Source organism: Pinus tabuliformis, chromosome 2_2 (genome assembly GCF_031772625.1).
Source record: "Pinus tabuliformis cultivar Carrire ecotype Pingquan chromosome 2_2, CPIR1, whole genome shotgun sequence".
Lineage (NCBI taxonomy): Eukaryota > Viridiplantae > Streptophyta > Pinopsida > Pinales > Pinaceae > Pinus > Pinus tabuliformis.
In genome coordinates, this window is record NC_142300.1 from 363,666,674 (window position 1) to 363,683,075 (window position 16,402).

Consider the following 16,402-nt stretch of genomic DNA (forward strand, 5'->3'; position numbering starts at 1 on the left):
TATTCTATCCTCTGACGTAATTTTAATTTGGTGGTATCCGGAAATCCATCTGTAAATGAATAAGCTTCCTGTCCACCAACATTCTCAAGAACTTCATCTGTAAATGGTGTAGGGAATGGATCATGTACGCATGCATCGTTTAACTTCCACAGATCTATGCAGATCCTGATATCACCCTTCGTTTTCTTCTCTTGGACCACCATAGGACTGACCCATTCAGATTCTTTCATGGGCTCAATTATTCCTGCCACGAGCATCTTATCGAGTTCTTCTCTTACCTTTTCCTTGTATTTGGGATTCAAGTGATATGGGCGATGCTTAACTGGCTTTGCATTAGGTTTCAAATTGATCTTCGTCATACCCAAATCTCCTATTATCCCTTTTAAGTCAAAGAACTTAGTTGGAAATAAATCATAGTATTCATGTAATAATTCAACGACCTTACCCACTGTGTCTTCATCCCAATAGTTGCCAATGTTCGTGAATTTCGGTTCTGCTTCTGAGCCAATATTTACGTGTTTTGAGTGCACTGGTTGTGAGATATCAGGGATCTCCGCATTAGGTCCACCAACTTCGGGTTGTCCTTCTGACTTAGGGATATTAATATTCTGTGAATCCTCATCACCTTCTTCCATCGTAACATTGTAACATTCTAAAGCATGTTTTATATGCGTACTCCAGTCAAGTTGTACCCAAGCGATAGGCTCTACGGGTATTTGGAAGATTTTTTCTTTAATCTCCTGAAGCGCTTCATCAATGCATTCAAACCCATTTTCGAAATTGAATGTTAACATGAAATTTCCTTCATCTCATCCCAATCACCAGTCCTGTGTCACAACTTTGCCTCTAAATACCAGTTCTTTGGGATAACATCAAGGGTATGAATAAATATATGCACCCATTCTGGTTGAGGTACCTCACCCCATGTCTTAGTCCATCGAGGCAAATGTTCACGCAGATCATCCTTCCCTGTGTATTTTTTAGTGAATCGGGTGTTCACGTAGCCAAATATTAATCACATCAATCTACAATATTCCTTCTAGTCAGCAAAATTATCCTTGTGTGTACCCCACCATCTTGCAGATGTATCTCTCAATGCTAGATCTAAGGCCTAGAACCCATGTTCCTCTGGTACGTCCCTTTCAAAATGGTCAAGAAACATGTTTACATCATCCAAGCCATCATAATAGGGTAACTTACATACCTCAATAGATATACAATGTAGCGACCTTGGAAGTCGATTACATTGTAGCGTAGAGACCTCATGCAACCGATTCTACCAGTTTTCTAACTCTTCATCTGAATTTGACTGACAAGAACTGTCCTTCTCCTAGTTGATCCTTCCACTTGTAGTAGGATTGATCCACTCTTCATTTCATGCAGTTAACTTATATATGTGCTTAATGTATTCATTTTCATAATAATCATGGTTTGGTTCTGGCTATCATGTACCTTCAGCTAGATCCCACGGGGGCATCACTGACAAACCAATATTATATCATGTGCATTCATATTGGGGCATTAAAAATGGAAAAAAATAAAATAATATATTGGGGTTATAATGAGGGCCTAAATGGTTTTAATATACCATATAATAATACATATAACCTAAGTTATTGTTTATACAATTTTTTGGCCAAGCGGAAGGCAAAATACACCATAGTTTTGGAGAATTTCGGGAACAACGCAGTTGCACGGGCATGAAAATTTGGGAAAGGTTGCAGTTTGCAATTGAGCCTATATTCGACCCCAAACCTTTCTTTGTTTTTGAGTTTGAACCCTAATCCTTTCTTCCTTTCTAGCTTGAGAAAGACACAACAAGATTGCCTTAACAAACGTAGACTATGAGTGTTTCTAGATGAAGATGAATTGCAAAATGGAGAGTATATAACTCCTCAAATCTAGAGTGCCATTCAAACAGCTTCTCTGCATATCACTATTTTCTCTCCCCGATATGTAGAGTCAAATTTGTGTCTTGATGAGCTCCTGCTCATGTTTGAATCGAGGGCAACTATTATTCTAGTCTTCTATGGTGGTTTCAAGCCTTCAGATCTTAGATGGGGAATGCAAGGTGAAAAAGGAGTATATGGTAGAGCACTGCAAATGTTGGAGAAGAAGACAATGTTCGATTCTAAACCATGATATGATCCTAGCACCATCAAGAAACGGAGGAAGGCTCTCACTAATGCTGCATAAATAAAATGTTTCGATATGGAGACATATAATGGGTGAGTACTCCAATCTCCCTCTTATTCTAACCTTCTACCTTGTTGGATTGATATATACTTTATGTTGTACACATTTCTGACTCGTAATTTCATTTCAGCGATGGGTCAGAGACACTACATCAATGGTGACAATGCAGCTACCAATGTTTGGAAGAGTGAGGCCTCTAAAAAAAGCTCATGTATACTCAAACATGTCAATGTTTGGCTGCATGTTTTTAGGGTGGAAAACCCGGTATTCACCAGGGCCAACAAGCTCATCTACTACTAGAGGACCATGTGCCTTGTACTTCAAGCCATTAGGAAAGGGTGATAGATCATACGTTACATAAGGTCCATCAATTTTAGCTTTGCCCTTCTCTTGCATGGTTACAATATTCAAAGGAGTCTCATATAGGTTTGCCACAAAGTGAGTAATAGGGTTGAGCGAGATGAATCGGGAACTGGACCATAAATCCAAGGTGCAGAAGAACTAATAGCTAATATTGGAAAGATACCAAATCCAATGTCGTTGATAGAGCACGAATCCTTCTACTTTAACCCGACAAACATAGGCTTGAGGGTAACTTGTTGCAACAAGCAACAGTATGAGAAAACAAGCAAGGGAAACTTGTTTGTCAGGAAAGGAGTGTTGGAAAAATTTAAAAGAGCACTACATGTGTCTAGATATCCAACTGTGTTGGATGAGAAAGTTGAAGTATTCGAGAGGGCAATGTTACTTGATCATCAAAGCAAGAAAACTAGAGTTATAGGAATTGTGGGACTTGCCAGTGCTAGCAAAACCATCGGGATGGAGAGAGAACCTCTTAGTTCAATCACTTCATTGCAACATGTTCTTATATTAGTGTAGGTGCCTGGTAGTTTAGGGCATCAGAAGACATTGTGACAGATTGATATTATGACAAGGTAGGAAAGACCTCAATGTTGAGCTAACTACACTGAATTTCTTTGTAGCAAACGTTTGGCACAATATAATTAAGTGGCTTTTAGCAATTTCTTTTTTGGTACCCTAAACACAGTCATGTGGATTAGTACTTTGAGCCTATTTTAGGATAGATTCTAAATCATAATTTTAATCTTCATAGTCTCATAATGATGTATGATATAGCATATATAATATCCCTTGCACTGTCCCTAAGAAACATCTCCTATGGTAATTGATCATTTTTGTTTGTATACTAGAAATGCATATTGTTTCTAACAAGGCTTGTAATCAAGCCTCCTTGAACATGACCATGATTTAATTTGTCGTACTTGATTTGGGAAATTTCTTTAATCTTATTGTGTTTTACCTTTATACATCATGAGCATACCCGGGTAAATTCTATTATTAAATATATTTATTTTAAATGTGAGTTTTGTCCTAAGCTCAACTAGAAATGGAAAATATTCCAAAACTTGTTTTAGGTTTTTGTTATAGTCAACACTTCTTTACTATACAAATAAATTCCAGAGTAAAACACATACACATGAAATTATGTGGTTTAGTAAATACCACAAAGCTATATAAGGGTATACAGGTAAGGATGTATCTGTCGAAGATAGTTCTTGCATGTTACAAATATTCCAACTTTGTAGCATGAACCTACAACGCCTTCAGCGATTGCAGCACTTGTGGTGCAGAACTGACAATATTCTTACTATAAGGTTGTAAAATTGGGGACATTGAAAACAAAGATTTGTGGGATGCATTAGCAATGTAACGTTTGAATTATCCCTTCAGTGACAAACTCAAACTTGAGAACTTTATTTTATCTGTTGGTCAAACATTTTATAGTGACTCTGCAGACATAGATTGATAATAAGCTATGATTAAATAGGAAACAACTTGCCCATCTTAAGTACTCACAATGCCTTCCATTATCAAATCAATATTTTCATTCGCTTACTTCAACCTATTTCTTTTTGGGTAAAGACTAGGGAGCGAGACCTGTGTGTATGCCCATGATAAACCAAAATATTTGTTGAAGGGGAATTTAAATATTGAGTTTCACCAACACAAGATAAAAAAAAATACAGGAGATTCTTTACAAATGCAATGTTAGTTAGTGGATACATAAATTTTGTCATGCTAACATGATTTTTTTTTGGAACATGGAGAAAACCAAACCTCTCAAGCATGTAGTGTAATTTATATGAACTTTTCAATGTTAGTGGTAGTCTTGACCCAACTCAGTCATACAAAGAAAAATCGAAGAAAAATAATTTCCAGAGTATATAGTTATATATATTTGTGTTATTTACATCATCATACATCTATAGAATGGTTCCTATCCTATTGGTAAGCTATAAAAGGATTTGATCAAGGCTGAAACTTAAGGGGAAAAGAAGATAGCATCTCTCATCTCCCAGCAATGTACAAAGCCATAATGCAATGGCAATTGGCTTTGAATCTCATTCATGAATGCAATTACAGCTGGCTCATATGTACCAAATTCTAAGCTACGTTGATATACAATTCTCATCTAATTCACCCAAAACCACTCACATCAAGCCCCCTTTCCATGGAGGATATAGTGGTATAACCATTGGAATTCAAGTCCAATTCTGCTACCATTTTGAGAATTTATTATTCCCGTTTAAGCATTTTTTAACTTGATTCGTATAAAATTTTCATGTGGAGATAGAGCACTAGAAAAGGTTGATTATTTGTATAGAGAGATAGAGCACTAGAGAAGGTTGATTATTTTCGCACAGAGATAGAGCACTAGAAAAGATTGATTATTTGTATAGAGAGATAGAGCACTAGAAAATGCTAATGTCATTTCCATGGGTTGAACAAAAAGCATGCCATTCATTCACAAGCTTCCTTTTTCTTCAGATAAAGGATTTTCATTTTCTTCTGCATGTACTATGTCACTAGTAGACTTCTCATGCAAAATAATTGAAGAGTCCTTGGTCCCAAAGAAAGAAGAACAAATAGTTTCTTCCCCTGCCAATTCTTGTAGCCTCATATCTTTTCTTATTTCTTCCTGGTAAAATTGCACCATTGCATCATATGCATACCTTGACTGTTTTCTACCACCAACCTGCAAATTTTTAGTATGGATCTTCTTTGAACTCTCATTATTTGAATTATGTTACTGTTGTACACATTTTGCACACCAATACATTAGTCAATATGGACAAGAATGAATATGTGGCCCCTTTATCTTGTCATGGCTAGTGGTCTTTATTCCTTAACTATGTTATCTGTTCTTTTTTATTTCCACATTCTTTACTAAAGTTTTCATTCTCAAGCCTTCAAGGTAAATGAGAGTTGTGAAATTCCATCTTACCTACTAGATATGGAGGTTCCATTTGCCAAATCAGCAAGTGGATGTTTTTAGCCATTGCTACAAGTTGAATTTTAGGCAATTGTATCAGTGGGACATGGAAAAAATCTTGACCCTACTAATGGATGATGGGGCCTTTTATCTCATTATAGATACTCAATTATCTCTAATAGGGGTTTTTCTATAACTAAATTGGCATAATATGAATGTTTCTATCTCTTTTTCTCCTCATGCATAGATTTTTGGCATAAAGTTGTTTAATTTTTACTGCAAGGAAGTCCCTCTTTCTTCAAAAGTAAAAACCTTACATCAGTAAATAGTTGGGGCCTTTCATCTTTTACTGGACTTTGTTGTGCTTTATATTACCATTTGCTTATAGATAAATAGCTATTACTAAATGGCATATTTTGAATGTTTATGTTTTGTCTTTACCAATACATATATTTTTGCCATATTTTGGTTTCTTCAGCAATGCAAGAAAGTCCCTTTTCCTTTCATCTCCTCAATGTTAGAATTAAAGGTGCAGATTTCGAGTTAGTCTTCAATTTACAGAATGTAAAACCCCAACATCCTGGACAGTGGTGAAAATTGCATGTAGGTTGTTATATTTCTAGTTTCTCACGATCAGTTAATATGGTTTTTTTCAGGCATAAATTTTTGTGATGCTTTCCATTTTGAAGTGGATCTTCATACATAAATACATATATATCTTGTGTTACAGGCTGAAAACGAGAACCTCCCACCTGTGGTGATAAATGAAATTGCAAAGGAGTTGAAGAGTCTTGATGAATCACCTCATGGAGGTATAAAAGTGGTGGTGAATGATGACAACTTTTTCAATCACAGTTGCGGACATTGAAGGACCAAGTACATTCTAAAAGAATAATCATGAACATTGTAACATATTTTGGATGTTCTATGCTTGAGAAAGGGATCATTTTTTCATATTGCATTTATTGAAGCATCTAAATTCATTTTTTTTGCATGGTTATTACTAGAGTTTTGGAACATGAGCTATATTTACATTTATTGATGCTTTTTCCTGCAGCTGGCATTCCATATGAATTTGGTGTTTTTCGAATGAAACTGGTTCTCACTCCTTATTTTCCAAACTCTCCTCCCAGAGGTAATTATTGAACCTTATAATGATACTTCATCCAATTTACATTCTCTTAAATGGATATTATGTTTTCTTTAGATGTTTGGTTGCCTGTAGGACATTATTTTTGTTTTTCTACTCACTACATATCTAAATCATCAAGTATATAAGGGGGATGCTTGACTTGTAAAAACTGAGAAATAAACTTTGGCATCTTTCAATAGTAATGATCGGCTTGGACTGCAAGGTATTTTTTCACAAAAATCTTCCACCCTAATATTGCAAGTAATGGAGAGATATGTGTCAATACTCTGAAGAAGGATTGGAAGGCACATACCCCAAAAAATTCAAGAATTTTCTAGTATACTCCTCATCGGTCATAGACCCCATATCCAACTCATAGAACTCCTTTGCGCTATCATCATAGTATCTATTTGATAGATACTTCTTCCTTAAAAGTATTTTAAACTCCCTCCAAGTTAACTCCTCTTCTAGAATGCCTCTAACATTATTCACTTCTTCCACCAAATGTCTACTTTACCTTTAAGACTGAATGTAGTTATTCTGGCATTCATGTTCTCTGAGTAATCATGCAAACTAAAGAACTTATTCATTCCAAGCAACCAAGCTTATGCATCTTGTGACTTCTTCATTTCTCCCTCAAATGTAGGTGGCTTGGATTTCTTGAACTCACCTAGAAAATATCCCCTGTCACTTCTCTTGTATGGATGATGGTGATGATGACCATGGTACCTGTCTGAACTAGAACTAAAATAAAGCCCTTGTCCATTTCCTCATCTATCAAGTGTTGCCAAGAACCTTCCATCTCTAACCATGTCATCTCTATCCGACATGTGCCCACCATGAGACTTTCTACCATAGGCTCCATTAGTTTTGTCCTCCTATCAATGACTGATCCTAAGTGGTCCCTATCTTAGCAAGTTTGACAAGCTTTGAAGGATGACTAAATTAACTTCTGCTTGTTTCTCTTGTGCCCTAGTAAGTCTCTTTTGTGATTGAATTATCATGTCATTATCTTCTTTGCAACTCCTTATTTTTTCCTTCAAACTTCTCAAAGTGTCTGCTATGTGAGGGGATTACTCATCACTATGCTACTCATATGATATATAGGGAGGGTCTCGTGTACTGTAGTCTACCATCTTGTTGGTCATCTTTTATCTTCTTCATGCAAGTATACCATTTCAGCTAAACCAAAATATAAACATAATAAACATACCTCAGTATAGTTTAGGGGAGGATATCCCATTTGCAAGATCAAACAAATTAGCACAATACATGTATAAACATAATCATAAAAATATATAGACATCATCTCAATCATCATCCAATTACCATGCATGACCATACCACCACATACCATGAGCCCATGCACGACAACTATAACCATGAAAATGCATGCATACATCCACATAGAGAATAGACATACACAACAAATGTATATTCAACCAACATGCATGCATGACCATACCAATCACATACCATGAGCCCATGCACGATAACTATTACCATGAAAATGCATGCATACATCCATATAGACAACAAACATACACAACAAATTCATATTCAACCAACATGCATGCATGACAACCATATTTCACCCATCCATTCCAAGGGTTGAACCATGCTCCAATACTACTCTGTGGTATCAGATATCACCCAAAGAAAACGAAAATGAGACACCACCCAAAGAGAATGAAACTTGCTCTGATATCACTATGTAACACCCTCTTCCCACATTTACCCAAGCTAGCCAGCCAACCGGGGTAAAGATGTGACAAAGAGTTACTATGATACGGTTCAACTCCCCAAGTACAGTTAAAGAAGTGGAATCAAATAACCAAAAACAAATTAACATTCCTCAGGAGCTACAGGACCCCTCACAGACTAACCAACCACTCTAGGTGCCCAACCCTGAGTTAACTTTCTTTTTATTGACCTAAACCCTTAGTTGCTCCCATGACAATCCCTCCATGAAACTGAAATCCTCTAGTCACTCCCACAACAAGGCCTCCATGCGAATGCAGTTTTTTCATAAAGTTTTGTGTCATTGACCCTGAAAGATGAGCCACTTTTTTAGGGCTAGGACTTAGGCCTCTGCACAAAACTTGATGAAATTCAAAGAAATGATAAATAAATAAGAAGATAAGGCCTCTAATGCAAAACTTGAACTAGGAACTGACCAAACTCATCTTAACCATGACAGGCATTTCCTCAAACACATCATAAACATGTAATGTACAGGCCATATAAACACATCTGAACATAGGGACCTCATACCTATATGATATTTGTCAAGAAGGTTTGATCTCCTCTCACAATAGTTGCATTATCATCTATTAGGTCATACATTCATTGACATTTCATCTACTAAACGAAACATGATGAGATCCATAACCAAATTCTGTCATAAAACCATGCTTATAACGAGCATGTAACCAACAAAATAACAATGATAGAACAACCATCAAAGCCACATAATAACAAGCACATTTACTCATGAAATACAATAGGAAAATATATTTTATTAACATATGCAAAATCCAACCAAGTCAAGGACTCCCACGTACCACCCGACCATAGATTGGTTTGAACCAAATCTTCTTTTAGCCCATCACCCCTATGCCATATTCCAACCTTGAATGTGGGACTCACAACAAAACCAACCAAGGCTTCTCAGGCTTTACTATGTATCTCATCATTATATGTCAAGGGATTCCTAGGTCCAAACAAAGAAACATACACTATAGGCTTTACCATAATCTTGCCATATACCTGTCAAGGGATCACTAGGTAAACAAGCATGGATGTCTCCGGATCTCTCCACCTAAACAGTGAGTAATTTTCCTATCTCCACCCCCAATATTTACCATGTATCCCGCCATTACCGGTGAAGGGATTCCTATGCCTTTGAGCATTTTCCTGAGACCAACCCACTCAGTTTCGAAACCATCCAGCAATCCAGCTCAACCAAGTAAAATAACCCCATCACACCATGGCTATTAGCAAATGGCAAGGCAAGGTTGAAAACCACTGTCACACCTGACAAAATCCATGCCAATGACAACAAGAGAACTAAATACACACATGCATGTGCCATGCATGCCAAAACTAGCAAGGAAATCATACAAGCAACTCGATACTTGCAAGTAATCTCATTGTAGCCACTTGATCCAACTCTTTATTACTTGATCTTTGGTTCCCTTTGCCTCCTTGTCCTTCCTTTGCCTTCCATCCTCCAATGCTAGAGTGCTCCAAGAATACTCTGTGTATGAGAGTATATGAGAGAGAATAAAGAGAGAACTCCAAATTAAAACTGACAAAAAAGGTTGTGAATTGATCCTCATAAGCCTTTTTATTAATGAGGCCTGTAATTTCTTCAATTTCCATTATTTTCCTTCATTTTCCTCCTCACACGCAACCTGTGACCTTTCACCTTCATTTTCTCCTAATTTCCTTAATTTTAATAAATAAAACACAAATTAATGCCTCTTTCCTTTTCAAAGCCTTTTCCATTGCCTTTGTTAATTCCCCCTTAGCCATAATAAACCAAATGAACTCCTACTAGGATGTTTTTCCCAACATTCAGCTTGGAATACGTGTCCCATGACCTTGGTATAATTTTGTATTTTTTAACTTTATTACATGAACTTTTAACCCGATGTTGTTACACAAGATCTAGAGAGTAGAGAACAACTCTAATCCTTCCATTCAAAACCATATAATGTGTCATTCTAAGAGATTTATTTATCCACCTAGAACACAATTATCGAGATGAGAACTATGACATGTAAACAATAACTCTAGCCCTAAAATTCCATATTTGTGGGTCAAAATCACCAAATAAATCCCTAAATCAAAAGTGGTGCTACCACTAGGACCTTTTCTAGGGGGTGGAAATTAATACTTTTTGCAACCATGGCCTTAATAACCTTGTAATGTTGCCAACAAAAACCTTAAAATCAATCCCTGAATTGAAAGGTGGCATTGATATCAACCTTTTCTTGAGGTTAAAGTTACAACTTTTCTGAAATCATGGACCTACCAGTTGTAAGGGTTGCAACCAAATTCTTAAAATCGGCCCATAAATAAAAAATTGATGTTCCTAATAAAGACCCATTTTTTTCATCGGGTTAAAATCAAAGCCTTGACATTTGGTACCCTTGCAACTAAAACCTTAAAATCAATTCTCGAATCAAAATAGAGGTGGTACTAATAACACTCTTTTTGGTTTGGGGCTTAAAATTGCAATATTTTTAAAGCAAGGACCTAAAAGCCATATATGTCTAATAATGAAATCATAAAAAATGAACAAAATTGAAGAAGAAAAGGGAAAGTAAATAAAAATAAAAAGAGAATAGCGAGTTCAAATAAAAAATACATTGTGTTTTGGTTATAATAATGTGTATTTGTCTAATTTAATGGTGAATTTCCATGAGGTGTAGAGTAAGGGGGCACTAGAGTGAAGGTGTACACTTGTCGCAATTGACATGTGATGCTTGCTTCTGTCATAAGGTTGAATTCAAAGTATAAACTGATTATGTCTTAAGGAAAAGTCTCAAGCGCATGAGTTGCGACCTTGGATTTATAAAAATCCTTTACCTTTACTTATTTCCTAATGTATTTATTTATTTTAATAATTTAAATAGATTGTAGTAATAGAAAACTATATAGGACCCCTTCCTAACCTATATCCTTTCTCATGTCTTTTCATTGCCCTTCCTATCACATAAATATTTTTCTATCATATACTAACAGATAAACACTTGAGTAGGAAAAAGAAGCAAACAATGAAACACAAGCTACGTAGAGTTGGTTTGGTATCAAGGAATGAGAAGTTTTCAAAGTCTAAACCTAATGTAAACCGTAATAATCAATTATTCCAATCTTCTAATGAAAAGGTGTCATGTTAGAAGTTTGGATATGATGCATATATGGAATTTGACATTTGCTAAGGCAACGCCACCCTCCTGTATGTTCCACTTGTGTCACTCACCCACCCTCTTTATCCTCGGCTTAATCCATAACACTCATCCATAAAAGGGTTAATCCTTACTAACTCAATCTACACAAGATTGCTCAATCTTTCAAATTGTTGCTTGGAGCCATTGCCATGAAGAGATTCAGTTGTTTTCATTACCTTCCCACATCATCTACTAAGAAGAAATTGTGCCTTTATTCTATTGCTAATTATCTGCAAGGAGCCTTGAAGCCCAAACCCTAAGCACCTTCAACTAAATATAACTTGAAATGTGTCTAAGAAGGGATCATTTAATATAGAGAAGAGGTGGATTGATTTTCAGTAACTCTCTCTCACGCACTCTCTATCTCTCTAACACACACCCAAATATCTAGAACTTGTCATTCGTCATCGCTATTCTTACTAAGCATCTAAAACATTAATATGAATAAATGCAGCCTTTAAATAAATAACCACTCAATATTTATAAATAAAAAAAGTGCACAAGAAATAATCAAAATAATACTTAAAAAAACTGTGTAATTAATGATAATCATTTTATAATAATAATAAAAAAAAACACATTAAAAACACCAAAAATTATTATTCAATCAATGATCAAATTATATAAACATCAAGTCCTACTCAAAGTAGACTTGAAATTAAAAATAATGTTATTCCATTAGAATACAATCATTCCATTAATAATAAATATATTTCAAATATATTGATGTTACATATAGTTTGTTAAGATTTACGATACTAAATTAATATGTAATTTGATAAATAAATGTAGCAAGGAAAATCTGATATTAAATTGCTTGTGGGCAGAGGAAATCTCTCTTATTTCTATATTTTTACTTTTATTTTATTTTTGCAAATTCTAACATGACTATTGAATTGCGTGTTTTATTTATATAAAATAACCAATATTATAAAAATATGATAAAAAGTTCAACCATTTCTTTATTTTTGATACGCGTAAACATTTTTTATTTGTATTAGATAATAACCATCGTTTCCTCGCCAGTGAGCACATGGATTTTAATGACAACTGGCGCTAAACCTATTCTATTAGTGATTTGGGCGTGGACATAATTCCTTAATATAAAATATAAAAATCGTACCAACAACTAAACCTACATGCCCACGGAATGAATCCTCGTGCTTCCCGACTTTCTCTTCCTTTATGAAATAAAATATGTTGGGTAAGTGTATATCTATAACTAGAGTTACGTGAATATTGGGTAAGTGTCTATATACAACTAGAATTATTTGGTGGTAATGTTATTTTATTTTATTTTATTTTGCACATTATTATGATGTGATATGTGATTCCGGTTATAATATATTTAATAAAAAATAAAAATAATTATTTAATTAATTAAAGTAAAAGATAAACAAGGTTGTGATATAAGTGTGGCTACTATGTTAAATGGATGGAAAGAAAGAAAAAATTAATTATTATAATATATTTGTAATAACTTAGAAAACAAATTTAAAATTAAAATAGATATATATATATATATTATTTTTCAACTTTACTTAAATATAAAGTTTTATTTATCTCTTTTATATTCACACTATTAAAATGTTTTAATTAATATTAATGTTAACTTTGAATATATCATACATTGAAAGGTATTAAATTTTTAGAGGTATAATCATTTTCTCAAATTTTCCATTTTTAAAAGGGGTTGCACTTCTAAATATTTTATCCTTCTCAATTCAAAATAGATTATCTATATATATATATATATATATAGATATATATATATATATATCACCTATCTATTCCATATAAAATATGAAAGGAATTAGGCATTTTCCTCATGTACACATCATTGAAATATTTTAACAATAATAAATTTCTACTTCAGTTGTTATATATATATAAAAGATCAAAAACTAACTTTGTTTTCATTCAAATAAAACAAAAGTTTACATATCTTCTTGTCCCTCTTTCTTCACAAAATGAAAGAGCAAAAATCATATGACGTCATAAAAAATATAGATACTCCGACCTAATAAAAAATTAACTATCTATGGATCTCCCTACCACTAAATACACAAAGAAAAAATGAGCTACTTATTATGCATAGTCCAACAAAAAACAACAGGATATGGATGCCTTCCTCTGTCCAGAATCCCAAAAAGGACAAAAACCGAATAATGTTTAGCCTTAGACTTTCACATAGCATAGAAGAGCAGAAAAAAAACTTGCATAGTAGGATGACCTCCCTCAAATGTCCCTTAACCTATGAAAAATGCCCCCGGGAAAAAATAGAGTAATAAATTTTACTTGAGCCTTAAACGCACCCTACCTTTGATAGTGAATATGCCGCAGTGTTTTGCTGCTAGATATGAGAAACAAAAATCCTAAAAGACCTAATCAAAGTTTGAACTCTATTCATCGAATCAAAAAGGTCAGGAGTAGCTAGAAGTACTCTTTCATTTGCCCATTTGATGGTCACCTTGGAGTTACCAAATATGTCAATCTTGGCAATGTCCAACCATTTTGCAAAGAAGAGGATGCCCCACCGATCCAATATCTCTCTGCTATATATAAAATTGATATTTAAATATTTTATTTAAAAAAGATAATGAAATATTATATTTATAATTGACATTAAAAGATTTTCTTTAAAATTTATATTGAAATAATTTTTGTTTTTTAATATCTTTTTAAATTTCATCTCTCAAGTCTATATTGAGTATGAAAATAATTACATATCCATTTGAAACATATTTACATTGCAATTACACTTAATGCAATTTCAATATTTATGAAAAATGCATTAACTCACATAGAAATACCATTTTATAAAATTTGTTTTTTAATAAAATATATAAACACCATTATATGGAAGTTTTTATTTATATAAATAAAATATTAATTTTACTTATATTAAAAAAAAATTAAATATAATTAATAATATAATTTTAACAAATAAGTTATTTTAAATAAAATAAATAATTTTAATTTAATAAAATGAACTTAAAATTGAAAATATAATTTATTTGACAAAATATGTAATTATGTAATTTAAAATATTATGAAATTTTTGGTTTGATTTTTCTATTTATATTGATGTCATAGTGCTTAGAGTGGTAGTATCTCGTAATTATAGTGGTAATGAACCAAAACATTTCTTATGAATACAAAACCATTCTATTTACCAACTTTAATCATTAACAAAAAATAATTTAATAACCAAATAATTTTGAAATTATAAAATTCTCCTCAAAAACTTTATCCTATCTCTTTATAAAAATATATAAAAATGAAACTAAATTAAAAATATATAAAAATGAAACTAAATTAGTGATTTCCACCTCTTACTTCTAAGTACCCTTATCTCTATTTTAAAATATCAAAAAATCTGAAAATTAATCTCAATAAGTAATTTCCACCTTAAAATTCGTAAAAATAAACTAAATCCATAATATATTCGTGTAAATATTCACCTCTTAACATTATAAAGTTATTCTTACTTTTAATCACCCTTAACTATTATAAAACACCTATACAAACACATCCATTTAAGGTGCTTTAATGAGCTTATAAAAAACTCGTTACCTCATAGGCTACGGAGTATATATTCGTGTAAATATTCACCTCTTAACATTATAAAGTTGACTCTTACTTTTAATCACCCTTAACTATTATAAAACACCTATACAAACACATCCATTTAAGGTGCTTTAATGAGCTTATAAAAAACTCGTTACCTACGGAGTATACGTTTACCTCAGAGGCTATTTTGGCAATGTTATAAGATTAAAAAAACTTATTGAAAGTTTCTTTATACTCTAAAAGTTAAGTATTCATATATTTTATTAAGGTAGTGTTTTAAGTATTCATATATTTTATTAAAGTAGTGTTATATCTATATATATATATAATATTTATGTTAACATAATATTTAAGAAAATAATTTAGTTAATCAAACAAAAATATATTTATAAATATAGAGGATTATTTTGAGAAAAGACAATCACAAATATTAAAGAAATCTAACACTTTATTTTGAGCATTTTTATTTTTACTTGAACTGTGTCATTGCATAGTTTAATAATTATGCTTTTTTGCCTTGAAAGTTATGGAAATTCCAACTATATTTTGAAAAAATTTGACAAGGATTTTTGTAAATCCAAAGAAAAATTGTTAAAATTCATAATTTTAGATGCTCTATACGTTTTTGATGGTGCTGAATCCATTTCCACCATCAAAAAAACATGATTCAAACACTGCATTTACAAAATTTTTTGAATTTTTTTACTTTAATTCCAGCTACTTTTAACCATATAAACAATTCCTCCGCTTCCATAGTCTACTCCTTTAAAATATCTCAACCTTTCCAAAAATCAATTATAGATTCACTCCTGGGTTAACTCACGAAAATTTCTTTAAAAATCAAATATAGCTTTGGGAAAATAAATAAAAGAACTAAGTAATTACATAACTTCTCACAACTCGTCTGGCTTGCCATACCCTTAGCAGTGGTTCATCGACATACCCTTTTGGATTTAATTGTTGATATCCTCTGAAACAACGAACTAAACAAGACAAGCATGCAAGTCTAGGTGAGTGAGTTTTGACTGATGTATTGCCTTGGGCTATGTAGTCGAAATTTTTGGTACAAACACCAAAAAAAAAATCTAAAATAAACATGGTAAAGAGCATGACATTTTTTCTAATTTTTTTTGTAACAATGAAACTAATGCTCCAACGACTATTCCTATATGTGACATAATATGTCATAATTATTGAATGGTAAATAATTTAATATATTATACGTGGTATTTTAGAATAATTTCTCCA